The 16,810-nt window shown below is 40.6% G+C and overlaps 1 long non-coding RNA gene across 1 annotated transcript; it reads right to left on the bottom strand.

Annotated features, from left to right (window-relative positions):
* Positions 1–304: 304 nt before the first annotated feature.
* LOC143658095 (uncharacterized) lies at positions 305–7,958 on the bottom strand. The gene is made up of 3 exons (XR_013163120.1): positions 7,921–7,958; positions 5,839–6,046; positions 305–342 (listed from the first exon to the last, which is right to left on the bottom strand). It is a non-coding gene; the product is annotated as an uncharacterized LOC143658095 (long non-coding RNA).
* Between the last annotated feature and the right edge of the window lie 8,852 nt (positions 7,959–16,810).

Consider the following 16,810-nt stretch of genomic DNA (forward strand, 5'->3'; position numbering starts at 1 on the left):
CTGGTTCTGGACAACAGGTGAGTTCAGAGAGAGCGCTTTAAAAAATTCTTCTATTCAATGCAAACCTATTAATAAAAATTCTGAGACCTGAGAGAAAATCTAACGCTAAGAAAGAATGATAACTGTGGGCTGAATTCACTCCAGATGAAATAAAATTAACAGATAATGTGAAAATTACTTTTAAAGGGATATATTTAGGATCCTCAAAGAGAAAGAAAGAAATGATCTGAATGAATAAAATAAGAATTTATAAAATAAAAATAAATGAAACAGTGGTTCAGTGGTAGGTAGAATGCTTACCTTCCAGGCGGGAGACCCGGGTTTGATTCCCGGACCATGCACCTAAGATAAATAAACAAATAAGTAAATAAATAAAATGAAACAGGGCCAGCAGATATGTACAAGAAAAATTTGAAATGCAAGAAATGTAAATAAATAGAACGTTTAAATAAAAACATTAAGGCAATGGATTTTAGATAGTACTTGGTTGCAGAAGGAAGTGCTTGGACGGCAGCAGACTTGAATTCATTCAGAACACCCATAAAAAGGTGAAAATGTATAAGAGCCATGAAGAGGCATCTAGAGACTTTGAAGTTGGTTAAGTAGACTTTTCAGAAGAAGAGGATAAAGGAAATGATGGAGGAATTGTGCATGTTAAAAAAAAATGAAAGAAGAAAACAGGCATGAATCATCAAGACCTTGCTCAGACAGTGGTTTCTTAGATAAGATGCCAAAAGCAAAAGCAACAAAAGAAAAAATAGGTAAACTGGAAATCATCAAAATTTAACACTTTTGTGTTTCAAGGGACGCTGTGAATAGAATGGAAAGACAACCCACAGGGAGGGTGAAAATTCTGGCAAATTGTATATCTGTTAAGAGAATTGAATCTAAAATACAATAACAAAAGAACAAATAACCCAATTTAAAAATGAGCAAAAGATCTGAAAAGACATTTTCCAAGAAGTTATACAAATGGCCAAAAGAATATGAAAAGATGCTCAATATCATTAGCCCTCAGGGAAATGCAAATTAAAACCACGATGAGATGGCACTTCACATCCTCTAGGATGAATATAATCAAAAGGCTAATAAGTGTTGGCAAGGAAGCAGGGAAATCATGCACTTCTGGCAGGAATGTAAAATGGTGCAGTCACTTTGGAAAACAGTCTGGCAATTTCTCAACATGTTGAATATAGAATTACCACATGACCTAGAAACTTGACTCCTAGTAATATATCCAAGAGAAAGGAAAGCATGCCCATGCAAATAGCTTCTACAGTAATGTTCATAGCAGCAGTATCCATAATTTGTTTTTCCAAAAGTGGAAAGCCCAGATATTCATCAACCTATGAATGGGTAAAGAAAATGTGGTATACACTTACAGGGGAATGTTATTTGGCAACATAAAGGAATGAAGTACTGATATATACAGCAACACAGAGGAACTTTGAAAACACTCTGTTAAGTGAAAGAAGCCAAGAAGCCAGTCAAAAAAGAAAGAGCACATATTATATGATTCATTTACATGAAATGTCCAAAATAGACAATCCATTGAGACAGAAAGTAGATTGGGGTCCATGACTGCAGGTTGATGGGGGATGTGGAGACATGAGGAGTGAGTGGTAATAGGTGTTTGTTTGGGGTGATTAAAATATTCTAAAATTGATTGTTATGGTGGGTGCACAGTTCTGTGAATATATTAAAAATGAATGGGTGAATTGCATTGTATGTGAATTATGTCACAAGAAAGTTTTATATTTAAACAAATAAAAAGTAAGCACAAATGGAATTTTAAAAATTGCTGCCAAACCAGTGAAGAATAAATCTTTATTAATTCAACAAAAGGCAAGGAAGCTAAATAAAGGAAGCATGGAAAATAAAAATAATTACTTGCTAATAACTAAGTCTAAATATATTGGCATTCATAGTTTAAACTCATCTATCAAAAGATAAAGAGAGCTGGATAGATTATGAACAATAAAAATCAAACTTTTTTGTTCTTCATTAAAGACATCACTAATAGAAAATCACAGAGAATATATGCAAATAGAGATCAGAAAAATATATCTATCAAATACAAATCAAGAGAAAGTTCCTGGGGTCTCATGGTTCAGTGGTAGAATGCGTGCCTGCCATGCAGGAGACATGGGTTCGAGTCCCAGCCCAAGCTCACCCACCCCCCCCAAAAAATTTCATAATAAAAGAGGAAAATATAATTTAGAATTTAATGGCGAGAGTATAAATAGGAACAAAAGAGACCCTACAGAAGTATCAAATATTCCACCAAGAAACTATAACAAGCATAAACACATAAGAGGTATTATACAGGAAATAGAATAAGTCACTGCAATGAGAATGAATGAGTAAAATATTAAATGTACCAACCTGAATAAATCTGTAAGAGCCATCAAGTGAAAAAAGCAAGATGTATCCAAAACACAAAGAGTGACACCTTTATGTAAATTCTAAAACATAGAGCAACGTGTACTGTATATGGATAAGTGCATAGTCCATGTTTCTATAATTTGATGACATACTTGAATAAATGCTCGAATGCAGTTCCTCCACTCCTTTCATGCAGGAGTTGCAGGGATTGAAGGAGATGTTTTCTCCCCCTATGGAATCTGAATTTTTACAAATTTTCACCAGTAATTTCGTTAAATCACACTTCAAATTCGAATTCCAGGAAATGTATGGGATGCCTGCAACCTCCTGGCCTGCTGCTCTGTACTGGGAAAAGGAAGACCAACGAGACACAGTCCCTGCCCACGGGACCTGCCGGCCACCGGGAGTGCAAGAAAGGTAAGTGACAATATGTTATGATAAATGGAGGGTTGGGAAAAGCACAAGCAGCTAGTCTGGAGAAAGCACGCCTATTTCCCCACAAACACACGCAGTCAGGGCAGCCTGGGGTGTGGGGAGCCTATGTGGCTTGCTGCTCCTGGGTTGGGCATGAATTGCAGAGCGCAGGGACATCAGGCCAGAGAAGGACCACGAGGCATGCCAGAGACCTGAAACTTGAGCCTACGAGGAAGAGGGGAGCTGCTGCAGGGTTCGGAAGCAGGGAAGGACTGCAGTCTGATTTATGCTTTAGGCAGCTCACTCAGGAAGCCAGGTGGAGGAGCTGGGCCTGGGGACAGGAGGTGACTTCAAGGGATGGGGAAGGTCTGAAACGGTGCAAAGTACCCCGGGGTTGGAGAAGGAGGGAAGCGTGACAGGATGCATGGAGATGGGCCTGAGATGGGGAGGAGGGCTCTGCTTGGTGACCACAGGGCTTGGGGATGGTGACTGGGTAGAGGTGGGCATGAGTTCATTCTCTGCTGCGTCCCCGTCTGCCGGCCACGGGGGACGGAGTTTTGTCAGACCCCGCCTCATTCTTACGGCTGCCAGTTGTGCAGTTTATGCAGGTGGGTGACGAAAAGCCTGGTAGGAGTGATCTGTAAACTATTTCAGCATGTGACTTTTTGATATTTCCTTGTAATAATTATCTTGATTTCATAGGCTCTGCTTTAAGATGAGGAACGCTGACACAGGGATTGTAGTGCGAATTTAAGCATCACTGAATTGTATTGAAATGGGAGGAGTGCTAGCTGTTCTTGGCATTTTAACAATATCAAACCTGATTTTGTCACATTTACAAGGTGCTGTGAGCTGGGATCCAGAGGCTGGGTGTTATCAGTGCCTAACATAGCGTTCCTTAATTATCAGCACTCTCACACTTCCTGCATAGCAGATTGGAATCGCTAGAAATAGCTCAAACTTGAAAATTAGCATTTTTCTCTTAAATAATCAGGATGCTGTATTTATAGTTTTCATGGGATTGGTGTCTTAATGAAGGTAAACTAATTTCACACTCAGAGGTGAGGTGGTTCTTTCCCCCTTCCTACTGTGTGATTTCCTCCCTTTTCTGGGGTCTGTTTTTTCAGTGTCTCAAAGTTTCCATAGCGTGAATAATCCTCTCCATTTTCCCCGCCCCAGAGGGGTGTCTCTGCACTCGGCTCGCCCTCGTGGTAATTCACGTGTTGACGAGGAGCCTGTGAGGAAATGGGAGATTTTGCTTTTCCTTCCAGTTGCTCACCAGCCTGTGACTTGAGCAACGCTTGATTACATGGATTGTATAATTTTTCAACTTCAACAAACATTCAGGTACCTTGTCTAGGCCACTGGGCCCTAAATCACCTGTAAACTGCTGCCCATCAACTGGGGATTGAGTGGAGAGGAAAAGAAAGGAGAGGAAAGTTAAGGAAGGGCTAGAGTACGCGTGGAATTCCAAGGGGTGGGTGACACAGGAGTGGAGTGCATGCAATGACTCAATCTGCTTCTGTGCCCACCTCGTCCTGCCTCTCAAGTCCAAAACGCCCTCTGGGGACCCCCACCTGGGCTTGCCCCCACAGCGGGGCTCCCTGCTCCACAAACTCTCTCGTTTGCATATAGGTTAATATTGCCCAATTGAAGATGAAAGCCAACTTTTTAAACGAATTCATCCTCCAATAGAAATGGTCTTAGAGAAGTTAACCCCTCGGTATCCAGGATTCTTGTGGGTCTCGAGGGATGTGAATTTCAGGGAATGTGAAGAGGTGGAGGGAGGAATTTCAGGCCCCGGAACAAGCAACTCTACTCTCTCTCTCTCAGTAGAAGAGCTACTCTGGAGCTTTGCTGTCTTCTGGGAGCTCAACAGCTGTCACTTCCCTGCCTGTGCACAAGGCCAGCCTCGGGGGAAGGCACTGCCTGGATGTGTAGGGTCCACGTCAGCATCACTCTTAAACGTCATGCTTTCGTGGTAAGTTTTGCAATGAGTGACAGGTTCTTTCTGGCAAAAAGACTGCAAGCTTGAGGGAAGGGATTGTAGCTCATGCCCCTTTGTCTGGCAGCCCTGTGCCCAGCGCCGGAATGCCATGGGTGTTCAGCAAAAGTGGGAGAGGCAGAGAGAGAAATACGGAGGTCTCTAGGATGGGAAGGATATAAGGGCTATTCAGTTAGAAAACTGCTGGAAAGAAGGAACAGGAGACTAAAAAGAAAAGCCAGAACAAGTAAAATGTAAAACAAATGAGAAGTTGAGAAGTCCAGGCTCTCAGGGCTGGAGATATGAGAGGCCACTGAGACCTGCTCCCATGGGAAGGCGCATTTCCGAGATTGACTTGTGGTGCTGTTACCAACTCTTCAATCTGCTAATGACATGGGGATGTCGCACCAGGAATCAGCTCTGAAAGGAGCTTGTAGTTGATTTTGACTGTTCTTTGCCGTCCAGCACCTCGTCCTTGTTGCAGGAAAGTTACCTGAACTCACTGTGGAGTCACTTTCCTGGCTCAAAGGCTGGGTGCACGCACAGCAGGGATTCCCAGACACTCGCCTGGAACTGCTCTGATTCCTCATCTCCCTCCCCTGAGCTCCACTGCTGCAGTGCAAAGGGGACGGCATCACACCAGCAGCTTCTTCATCACTGGGAGAAAATATCTACAGATAGCCTATGTGTAAAGGAATTGTATACAAAGTAGATAAAGAATTCTTACAATTCCGTAATAAAAAAGCAAGCAACCCAATTAAAAATGTGAGAAACATTTGAATAGACTTTAACCCAGAGCAGACAGAAGAATGGCTAACAAGCACACGAAAAGTATTGACCATCATTGGTCATTAGAGAAATGCAATTTAAATCCACACGGAGATGATGCCCCATGCCCATGAGGGTGGCCATAATCTAAATGACACAATCAAGTACTGACAAAGATGTGGAGAAACAGTAATATTCATTCAATTGCTGGTGGAAATGTAGATTGGGAAAGAGTAGAACTATAGAAAACTCTCAATACTTTCTTAAGAAGTTAAGCATAAACTTACCATATGTGATGGTAGGTTCTGGTATCAACCTGGCCAGGTGATGATGTTGTCTGTCCAGGCAGGCACTGGCCTGACTGTTGCTATGAGGATATCTCATAGCTGGCTGATAAACCGGAAGTCTGATGTATTAAATCATCAGTCAGTTGATTGCATCAGTGGCTGATTACATCTGCAGCTGATCCTATCAGCACTCAACTGAGGCATGCCCCTGCAATGAGATAATTCAATCAATTGATCTAATGTTAGCCAGTTCCTTTAGGTGCATTTGCATGCTCCACCATTTCTCTTTTTGCTCTGTAAGGAATGGCATGTCCTAGATGGAGGCTGCTCCTTCAGCCTGGATCCTAGAACAATGAGGACACAAAGAGTGGAGCCAAATCAAGCCCACAGCCAATAAGTACCATCATTTGTCATTAACCACGAAGACTTTTAAAATCAGCATAGCCAAGCAAAAACCTGACTAGTAAGGCTTAGGAGTCAGGAAGCTGCAGCCCCGATTTCTGGATCCAAGACACACTTTATCAGCCCTGATGTACAGCAGCACGTTGACTGCCCTGCACCCTGGCTCTCGTTGCCCATGAAGCCAGCAGCCTCTGTGACCACAGCCTAAGTGGTCTGTTGGGCAGAAACCAGGTCACATGAGACCTGTAGGTACAGGCGAGGCAGAAGGGGTAGCCTTTAGCATGCACGAAGGCATGCTCTGACGTGATTGGATTGAGCTTGAGTGGACCCACCAGCCATACCTGCCACCTATACCATAAAATATCACTCAGACTATGAAAAGAGTGAGTAACTCCATCTCCAAATGGATTTCACTCTGAAAAGAGGCTATCAAAGGCTAATAGGGTATGTCAAAAGAACATGTAGGGTTTTCCATGGCCTGAGGTTGGGAAAATGTGAGCATTAAAACACAACAAATATATGTTAATGAGTCTAAGGTTAACAATGTTAATGAAATAATGGATTTAGGCAATTGACTCCCAATAACATTGGGTGAAATTCTTTTGCAAATCTTTGTAATGGGTACACAAGCCAACAACACCTGAATTACCTACCATTCAATGTCAATATCACTGAAAGCATAACAACCACCTGTAATGCAACAGGAAGCCAAAAGATGTGAATTTAGATCGTATCAGGCTGAAATTCTAACTTTCCATTTACAGGAAATATAGGGGATAGAGGGACACAGTAATACGTAACTTGAGGATACAGTCAGCAAAATTCAGGATGTAGTAAATTCTACTGGGCAAATACTGTTTTTTTTCCCACCAAATAAATGGCCTGTTTCAAAGGGGAGAAAGGAAAATGGTTATAAATTAAAAGTGACTTAAGAGAACTATCAATCAAATGTAACTTGAAGATCTTCTTTAAAACCTGTTTAAACAAACCAAGTATATAAAAAAAGTCATTTTTGTCATGATCAGGAAAATATGAATACAAATTATTAGATGATATTAAGCAACTATTTATTTTGTAAGGATTGTAGGCATTTGTGAATATTTTAAAAGTCCTTGTCTGTTAAAAATAAATGCTGAAGTATTTATGGGTAAAGTGGTAAAAAAATGTTTTAAATGCTGTATCTGAAATGTGCTGTAAAATGTCCCAGTCTTCACCAGAAAGAAAGAAATGGAAAGAAGGAAGGAGGGAAGGAAGGAAGGAAAGAAGAAGAAAGGAAGAGAAATAAAGAAAAAGGTGTTCAGTTTTCTATTGCTGCTATAATAAAATATCACAAAGTAGTGGCCTTCAAGAATACACGTTTATTATCTTATAACCCTGTAGGTTAAAGCCTGGCATGGGTCTCAGTAGGCCAGAATCAAGGTGTTGGCGGAGCCACTCCTTCTGCAGGATTGTGTTCCTTTCTTGAGGATCCTGGGGAGACTCCATGTCCTTGCCTTTTTCGCCTTCTAGAAGCTGTGGTCTGTGGCCTCTGCCTCCATTTGTCTGATTCTTCTCCCATAGTGACGCATACCCCTCTAACTAACGACAGGCAGCAACGTTTCTTCAGCTTTAAGGATTCACATGATTAGATTGAACCCACTTGGATAATCCAAGATAATCTCCTCATCTCAAAGTACTTACATTTGATCATCTCTGCAAAGTTCCTTTTGCTGTGTAAGGTAACGTATTCACAAGAGATTAGAATGTGGATGTCTTTTGGGGGAGACCATTATTGTATTTATCACAGGGGGGATTAATGAAACAAGACTGGTAAAATGTAAATGGTGGTCATTGTTGAAGCTGGGTGATGGATCTCTGGAACTTCATTATACCTTCCTCACTTCTTTTGTGTCTGTATGAAAATTTCTGTAATAAAACCCTCAAAGAATTAGTTGGTTCTATTGCAGCTGACTACAGAGGATTTGAGGATGAATTACAAAGTGGGTGAAGCAAATTTCAGAAAAGTCTAAGTAATATAATCCTGGTTTCAAAAAATAAACAATAACAAATTCTATATATCTGTTTCACTTTTTCTCTCCTTCCCTCCCTCTGTTCCTTCCTTCCTTCCTGTCATTTATCAATCTCTTAAATGAGCCTGGAGAAAGATAGGATGGGATATTTAAGTAGTTCTTAATATATTATTTAAGATGTGTGTATGAAAGTAGGGATAGATAAGCAAAACCCAAAAACAGTGCAATAAAAACAATCTCAATTTAAAAAGTGAGTATATAAGTCTATTTATGAAACTTTTATATGACAATGTACCTATGTATATAGGCATATAGAGACATATCAACCGATAGTCACCCAAATCTAGTTTTCTCAGGGTAGAAAGTATTTCAGGTGACTTTTATTTTGCTCCTTATACTTTTCATTATTTGAAAATGTTTTAGAATAAACGTATAATCTAAAGAATCATAAAAGAGGCAATAAAGTAATTTTATTGTAGAAAATTAAGAAACATGGCTGCATCTTATGATGTCATTTCTGGTGGTGTGGGTGTCCCTTCAAGCCCCTGCTCCCCCGTCTCCCCACCTCCTCAAAGGAGCTGAAATTCTGTAGTCACAAGCCCAGCGCTGACCCACATGGCTGAGGGGACGGGAGGAGAGTACACTACCCAAGCTTTGGGCTTTGTTAGAAAATACACACAGTTAAGGATTGGAATAAAAAATCTATGAGTAATTGCTAAGAGAAGAGAAACAGAATTGTAACCATCAAACCAACAAAGGCGAAAAGAGGCAGGATGAGGAAAAATAAAATGTATTCAACTCAGTGGAAAAAAAGAGAAGTTTGGGAAAAAGATTAAAAACGAAACAAAGCACAGGGCAAACAATGAAAAATTAATATTTTGGTAGTCACAACTGTAAACATATTAAATTAACCTATTAAAATACAGGGACTATTGTGCTAACTAAAAATCAAAACAAAATTTTTGAATCCAATTATTTCCTGCTTATAAGAGTCACAAATAAAATTTACATGCAAAGTTTAAAAATAAAAGGATGGAAACAGTGTATCAGGCAAATGCTAGCCAAAAGAAAGCTGTTACATTACTTAAAATAGTGAAAAGTACTAAGACACGTCCTGATAAACAATATAATTCACCAAGACAATATTTTTTACCAATGCTCCTAATAATGTGCCTAAGAATGGACAGGGGCTTAGGGCCACGACACCACTGCAGAGGGACACTATGTTTAACAGGGTGGCAGGGTGGGGAGAGGAGAGAGTGTTTGGGGGGAGCCCACTTCCAGTCTCCCCAAGGCACTCCTCAGCGAAGATCATAGGAGCCTCAGCTTTGATTTTTGCCTGGAGCCTGTTGAGTTGTGCTTCTGAAAGACTCTGTTACCCCATAGCCAAGCCTTGAAGGCCAAATCAAAGCCAAACCAGACATTGGAACACAAATAGAAAAGCATTGATTTGCTAACCAAAACTTTTTTCCAAATATATATGTTTTAGAACAGGGACAGATGAAAGAATGTTTCATTCTATAAAGGAAGTGTTGGAAAAAGCCAATGTTAACGTGGATGACGTTTGCAGGGTATTTTAAATAATCCTTTGAGTAAACTCAAAAGCACAGAGTGATTACTCACTCTTCAAACAAGTTGCTCGCTTTGCAAAACCATCAGCCACGGGGCACCTTTGAATCATGAGTTCCTGGGTGAATTCTGCACAATTCACCTGTTCTAAGGGGCCTTGTGTATGCTTTGGGGCCCAAAATCCCTTTAGGAAGGTGCTCCTAGCTTGGTGCACTTAACCTCTTTCCGGAAAGAGCTGAGACGGTTGCCTGCAGCTGATGGTCACCAGGTTGCCCCCTCCAGGTGGTGCTAGGAAATCAGTGGCCACTGGTGCTCTACAGTTTGCACCCCCAAAACAGTTGGTTATGGGGTTATAAACGCACTCCTGGAGCACTTGCAATAAGGAAATTGGAGAAGGATATGGTTGTGAGGCCAACTTTAACAGGTAGGGCCAGGCCAAAGGGTAGGATTTTAGAGTCCATGGTGGGCCAAACACCCCTGGAAGAGCAGCTGCGCGCTAGAGAGATTTTCACAAAATGGAAAAAGCTGCACGACAGGGCACAGTTCACCAAGGTATTAAGTTAAATAAATAATATAGGGTCATTGTAGAAATATGAGAAAATGTAGGAATATGAGAAAATACAGATAAGAAAAATATCTTACAATTCTCCACCCAAAAGTAATCATTTTTTACATTTTGGCATTTTATTTGGACTTTTTGCGATGAATATATATGTGCATATATAGGTGCATGATTTCTTAACAAAAGTAGAGTCATACAAAGTTCTGCTTCACCTTATTGTAAATACCATTTCTTCTCATATATATATGAGAATAAATATGTATATCTTTACTATTCTGTTGCATGGAAGTACTGTAATTTGTTTCAACTTTCTCCCAATGTTGGGCAAATTTAACATTTATCTGTTACACTGGACATACTTGTACACCAGTGTTTGTGCCCTACTCTGGCCATTTGCTTAGGATAAGCACCCAGAAGTATTATGGCCAAATCAAAGGGACTCTACACTTGCCAAATTACCATATGGACAGACTGACAGTTTATTCTTTCTCCACCAAGAACAGAATATTCAATTCATCAACCCGGTGCCATAATAATTGTGTGATCTTTCCAGTTTGATAAGTGTAAAAGGTGTCTTGTATTTGCTTGTTTGCATTTATTTGGTAACTGCATTTGCTCATTATTTCCATTTGAGGTACAATGAAGGATAAGAACAGAGTGATTGAAAGACATAAATTCAGGCAGAAACAAATTCTGATTGGACAACTTGGGAAGGCTAATCTGAGGAAGTGACCTTTAGGCTGAGATGAGAGCATAAGGAGGATTTGGTAGGAGAGAAGTGGAGGAACTGTCCCAGGCTGGGGGAAGAGAGGGAGTGATGACCCTGAAGTAAGAAAGAGCCTGAAGCATCCATGGAATGAAAGGGAGGCCAGTTCCCAGAGGGGAAGCCCAACATACGGGCAGAGAGGGTAGACTCCTAAGTCCTGGCTCTGCTCCTTACTAGTGAATGATCTTGGGTGAATACTTGGCTTTCTGTGCCTCAATTTCCTCATAAATGAAATAAACCAATAGCAGTGTCTGTGTTTTGGGGTTTCTGTGAGGATCAAACGTATTAGTATTTATAAAGCATTTAAGATGGTATCTGGAAAAATGTAAGGTGTACAATATTAGAATAAGCACGAGGAAAGAGGTACTCAAGACACCTATACACCATATTAATTTACATAGTCTGCCCAGGCCACCTATGGTGACTATGGAGGACTTTAATTTAGTCCTCGCAGTAGTCCTTGGGTGGTAGGTACTCTCGTTCTCCTTTCAGAGACCAGGCAGCTGCAGCTTAGGGTCAAGCAGGAATGCTCCAAGCTCTTAAGACTCACTCTCTGTCAACACCAAACTACTTCCTGTTCTGGAAGGGAACACTGACGTGTGGAAGATTTGGGGCTCAATGAGGAGAAAAGAGAACATGGGAGACTCTGTCATCTTCAAGCCAAGTTAGGAGGGAAGAAAGTTAGATCTTAGGTTGTCTCCCCAAATGTAGGTTCTGTAGATGAGTTCAGAAGACCATACCTAGGATTTGTCAATGTGGTACAGAGATTGGGTACAGCTGGTAATAAACCACATGTGGAGCAGAACCTTCAACTCTTCTCCAGTTTCTGACGTGGCGTCTTGACTGTGAAAATGAAATCTGATCCAAGTATAATTTCTCTAAAAATTCAACCCTTGTGTGAAGACCATGCTTGGTATTTGAGTCAGGAATAAGAAACCAAGTTTTAAAAATGGGGAGCTATCTCCAGCAAAACCATAATCAAACCCCCATTTTCTTCCCAAAGCCCCTTCACCTGGTGCACCACTCAAGTCCAGGGAGACTTTGCAGTTTACTTAGTCTAAAGACCTGAGAATTCCCCTGGCTGGGAAAGGTGCATTGAAGGGTGAGGAGAGACGTGAGGCCAGGCCTGGCTCTGAGCCAGAGGGAAGGCTGGGCATGACCCCAAGGGGTTGCTCCTCGTACTGACGGATCTGTTATGTACCCCAGAAGAGACTGTGCTCTTCTAAGCCATTCTCGTGGAGGCAGACGCATTGTGGGTGGGACCTTTGGATTAGCTTGTTTCCATGGAGATGTGACCCACCCAGTGCAGGGTGGGTCTTAATTCTGTATTGAAGTCCTTTAAGCCAGCTCATGGAGAGAAAGATTGTAGACAGAAACACCCTGGGAGAAGCAAGCAAGGACCCACAGAAGCCCAGAGACATTTTGGAGAGTAGAACCAGACAGACCTACCATGAGCCTTCCCAAGTGACAGAGGAACCCTGATGCCATCCACCTTTTTGATGCCATAGAACTGTAAATTTGTAACTAATAAATCCACTTTGCAAAAGCAACCAACTTCTGGATATTGTATTCCGGCAGCTTTAGCAATCTAAAACACTCCTTTAACTGAATCTCTTCCTCAGAGGTAGAACTCAGAGGGCTACTTCACAGTCACCCAGGCTAGGAACTGGCTTAGTTCTTGAGAAGTAACAAATTCTTGCTCAAATTTAATTGCTTTGGTTTATCATCTTATTTCTTATTTATAAAAGACCATAAATTGGGAACCAGCAACATATAATTGTTTATTTGATTTTTCTCCAATACTGGGGAGAATTTGGTCTCTCATTCCAAGAGTCTCATGGTTTTAGGAGGTAGCTGAGATAGCCCCTTATCCATCTGGTCCCCTACTTTTTTTTCTAACCATCACCTTGCTAAATGGAATTGTGCCATCCGTGTTCTGTGTCTGCTCCTTCTCTGACCCTTATCTTAAGCATTCTTTCTTCCATGTTTTCCCCTCCATTAGGACACCAAAGGGCAGGAGATGAGCACTAGGTACTGACTTTTGGTTCCAGAAGGACAAAGCCACAAGCAGAAGTGAAAGGCGAGAGGGTGCTAAGGAAAATTATGGCAAGGAGCAATGGTTCTCAAACTTCAGTAAGCATCAGAGCACCTGAGGGCTTCTTCAGACATGGGTTGCAAAGCCCCACCCCCAGAGTTTCTAATTTAATAGATCTGGGGTAGGGCACGCTAATTTACATTACTAACATTTCTAAGGAGATGTTGGTGTTCCTTGCCCAGGGACCACACTTTGATAACCACTGGCCTGGGGCTAGCCCTGACTCCAGGCAGCTTCAGAAGCTGCACGCAATGGGATGCCCTTAGTGAGGGCACACAGGATGGAATAATAGCACTATTCAGACACAATATGACTGGGATGTTGGAAATTAATGATCTGGACTTACTTCCTATCTACACTCTCCAGCATGAATTTCATTCTTAAGGAAAGAGGGATAGAACACAAGGCCAGATAACGAGGATGAGTCTGTCATCAACAGATGCTGCCTTCTCATACTTTCATTATATATATATATATATATATATATATATATATATATACTCAACACTCCTTACCACCCCCACACTTCATACTTCTTGCTTTTATTTGTGCATTTCTCCCCCTTTCTGTCCTCATATCTCATTGTGAGCTTAGTCACTTAAATCCAGCTTTGAATTATTTTGTTTCCTGACTGGATTAGGTAATATACACCCTTCCTAAATGCTAGATAGAATAAAGACTAAATTCCTTTTGAGTAATATAACATCATCCAGTGCCTTAAATTACCTCTTCAATACTCAATATTTGGCATGCAACAATAAATAAACATAAAGAAGACAAAGAGAAAATAACTGAAAATCAATAAAAATTGACAATACAAAAGACCAGTTATAGATCCAGTTATTAAAGTTACCAGACATAGACTTTAAATTATGATTGATAGTCTTCAGGAAATAAATGACAAGATGAATAATTATGGCAGAGGACAGAAAACTCTCTATAAAAGGCATTAAATGGAAATTCTAGCACCGAAAAATATAGTAACTTAAATAAGAACTCAATAGTTGGGTTTGATATCAGATTAGGCAAACTGAGACTTAGTGAAGTAGATTTGCCAGAAGCAGATAGCTAGACTGAAGCATGGAGAGACAAAGGATTAATACACACACACACACACACACACACACAGAGGGAGGGAGGGAGAGAGAGAGAGGGGAATAAGAAATATATGACAGAGTAAAGCTGTAACATACTGCAATCAGAATCCCAGAGTTAGAGGAAAGAATCAAATGAAAGAAGCAAGGTCTGAAGCTATAATGACTTAGAAACTTTGAAAGGGTTGAAAAAACATTAAGTCACAGATTTGAGAAGTCCTGCAAATCTTAGGCAAGATAAACAGAAAGATAACCACACCTAGGCACATGATAATAAACTGGCAGAAACCAAAAACAAGAGGGCAAATATTTAAAGCATCCAGAAAGGGGGGATGGGGAAAGACATTTTGCCATCAAAGAAACAATAATTCAGCTGGCAGTTGACTCCTCAACAGAAACTACCAAAGCCAAAAGACAATGGAAGGACATCTTTAGATTGCTGAAAAAAATAGATGTCAAACCAGAATTTTATACCAATAGAAAAAATTCTTCAAAATTGAAGGCAAAAGATGGAATTTTAGTATAAATTACAGTTAAAAGAATTAATGACTGTCATATCTGAAATAAATAAGGCAGAAAGAAAATTATTCTGGATGATAATGTGGAGAAGAAGGAAGGGGTGAAGAACAAAGAGTGAGCACGTAGGGAACGCTCTAATAAGTTCACACTTCACCACACTCTCTTATGGATAACAACCACAAACTCGGGACAAAACTTTTTAAAAAGTAAATAAGAGAATAAATAAAGCCAGACCTGAAGGCACTGAATAGTGAACAAAAGCTGGGAGATTTTAGAGGAGAATTGAAGTAAGGGAACAGTGTGGAACTAGAAACACCTCAGCTAAAAATAAATTAATGAACTGTGATTTCAGATACTCAAAAGACAGAGTTTTCAGTTTGAATCTAAACAAGTTAATTGTCTGCTGAAACAAAAACATAAACCTTCTTCAGAGGAATATAACACAATATCGATTCTCCACATTACAGCACTCACACTATCCAGGGTACTACCACAAGTTACTCAACATATGAAGAAAAAGGAAATGTGACCCTATCTCAAGAGAAGGAACAATGAACTGAAACCAACCCTGAGAGGATCGAGATTTTTGAATTAGCAGATGAGAATTTTAAAGCAGCTATTGAGCTATGTTCAATGAAGTAAATGAAAATATACTCTCAGTGAATGAAAAGAGAAAAATCTTATGAGAGAAATAAAACCATAAAAAGAACCAAATGAAATTTTTGGACTAATAAAACACATTGTTTATAGTAAAAATTCCCTAGATTGGCTTAATAGCAAAATGGAAGTGACAGTGATAAGGGTGAATTGAAGACAGATCAATAAGAATTATTCAATCTTAACTGTATGTGCTTATATACATATATATATATATAAACTAAAATTAATAATGACTATATTAAATAATAGTGGTCTTGTGCATTTAAAATATACAGAATTAAAATGTAAGGCATGACTGCACAGAAGTGGGAGGAGATGAATGAAAATAAGTGCTCTAAGGTCCTTGTGTTTTCTCACAGTAAGTCAGGCATACAGATCTTGATGCCTGGAATAACAATTAGAGAGAAGTGATTGAACGGAAGTACCCAATGTGATTCTATTTGGCTTAAACAGTAGTTGAAGCGGTACCTGTGGCTGGGGCTGGGGAGAGGTGTCTGGCCTCTGACTGGCTAGTTGAGTTGCATGCTCACGAGAGGAAGAATGGAGCCAGTCCCTCCTCCACCACTGACACCTCATGGTAGACTATGAAAGGATCCAGTCCCTAACCCAGCTTCCTGCAGCTGCATCTTCATTCTATGTCTGTGTTATTCCCCCATGCTACATGTGATACCATCAAGTTCTTATCCATGTAAGAGCGTAGCCAGGTGACCTGCTAAGAGATGATAGACACACAGAAGAGAGTCGAATCATCAAAGCACAGGGCAGCCAAGATTAGCAAACAGCCACAAATCCCCAGAAATCTAAGCAAGCCCAGACAATAGCAACCCCTAGCTGATCCCAGATATGTGAACAATAAATGCTTACTGCTGTAAACACTGAATATTTTGGTTGCTTGTTATGATACATTATTAAGCAAAAGGTAACTGGTACAGACTGAATCTTTTATGAGGATGCCCTTTTAGGTGGGGTGGAGGGAGAGTGGCCCCGTCTCACTCTTCAGGCAAAAGTGGGTTTTGTAGCCATCTGACTGTTCTGCCAGGGCTTCCGGTAACACCCCTCAGTGGGTTGAACATGAATAGTGGGTGCCCTTCTAGCAGAAAAGCAACAAATTGTCTGAGAAAAGATTTGCTCTCCTTCTCACCAAGCGACCTCTCCTCTTAATGGTCCTGTCAACAGTGTCTCTTAGGAGAGCTCCGCAGCGTAAGTGGCATGTTTATGGAAGCTGACTGCCTAGCTCAGCCCAGAGAACTAGATCCTGAGAACTACGTGAAATTAACAAAGCAGTAATAATCACAA

The sequence above is a fragment of the Tamandua tetradactyla genome, chromosome 15 (assembly GCF_023851605.1).
Source record: "Tamandua tetradactyla isolate mTamTet1 chromosome 15, mTamTet1.pri, whole genome shotgun sequence".
Taxonomy (NCBI): Eukaryota; Metazoa; Chordata; class Mammalia; order Pilosa; family Myrmecophagidae; genus Tamandua; species Tamandua tetradactyla.